The sequence below is a fragment of the Etheostoma spectabile genome, chromosome 17 (assembly GCF_008692095.1).
Source record: "Etheostoma spectabile isolate EspeVRDwgs_2016 chromosome 17, UIUC_Espe_1.0, whole genome shotgun sequence".
NCBI classification, from domain to species: domain Eukaryota; kingdom Metazoa; phylum Chordata; class Actinopteri; order Perciformes; family Percidae; genus Etheostoma; species Etheostoma spectabile.
This window is the reverse complement of record NC_045749.1, coordinates 1,672,251-1,673,513: the sequence shown is the minus strand read 5'-3', so window position 1 is coordinate 1,673,513 and position 1,263 is coordinate 1,672,251.

Sequence of the window (1,263 nt, the reverse complement as noted above, 5' to 3'; positions counted from 1 at the left end):
AAAGTGTTGATTTTCAATTTTGACGCAAAGACAACACAAGGGTTAAATTAGAAAATCTATATCCAGTTAATCTCCGCTACAGTGTTATGCTTGGTTTAAAGAAATGCCAATAAACCAGAGCGCGTGTTTCTCACATCCGGAAATGCTGTGCTAACTAGACAGACCCTCCTGTGCAGTGCTGTGGAGGAAGGTCTGCCAATGCGAGGCTAGTGCATTCGTAGAACATAAGTACATGATATGAGACAACCCTAGGCTCCGCCACCTGCTAGAACCCACTGTAACCCGGTTTGACAGGTGTTACTGACAAAGAGCAGACGGGGTTGATCTTTGACTTCTGCTCCGTCTATAAATGAAAGATTAAACAGCCCTTCCTCCGAGCCCCGGGCTTGAGGACATAATCTGTGTGATGGCCGTCCAGATGAAGTTTGCCGCCTCCTCACACACTGACTCATTATCATCACCATGTCTTTGACTCATCGTGTTAGCGTGGCTCACGTCATAGTAATAACAGTAAAAGCCAATGATTCAGTGTTGAGTGAGTTTGACAGACCATACACCAACCGGCACATTTTCCTCTTCATCCCTCTATCGTTTACTTATTTGTAGCCATTCTCTGCCTTGTTTCTCCTCCCCTTCCCATTTTCTCTCCCTTTCTGTCACAGTTTATCCCTCTCTTTTCTCACGTCTTCGTCTCCATTTTCACTCTACTCTCTCTACCTCCCACTCTTTTTCATCCCCTTGAGCTTCTTTCCTCTCTTTATTATTTCTGTCTACCTCCTTCGCTCTTTCTCACTCCTCCTCCTCCTCCTCCTCCTCTTCTCTCTATCTCGCTAGGCATGCAACACTCCTCAATTTCTTACAAGGGGAAGACAATTTCTCAGTGAAATAAGGTGGAAAAATTACAGAATCCACTCTGAATTGTCTTTTGTGTAAAAGTACCAGGACAGCAGGTGTGAAGTTCTCCTGGAGTTTCAGCCTCTCTCCTGCTGTCCGCTGTGCTTTGAAGAAAAGAGAATTCACTCTTTATTATATCTCTAAGCGTGAATGTGGGAAGGTTTAATCAATACCGGCCGCGAATGTCAACGCTGCCCTGGGCGGCAACGTCAATGAGTCCAAAAAGATGTTGCGTCAACGTGGGCATCAATCACTAGTGCATTGTAATCAATAGGAAACAGAATCAATGCAACATTCTCCCACAGTTCCACACTAAGCTGACTGTTACTGTAACTGCTGGCAGGTAAGATAGATAGATAGATAGATAGA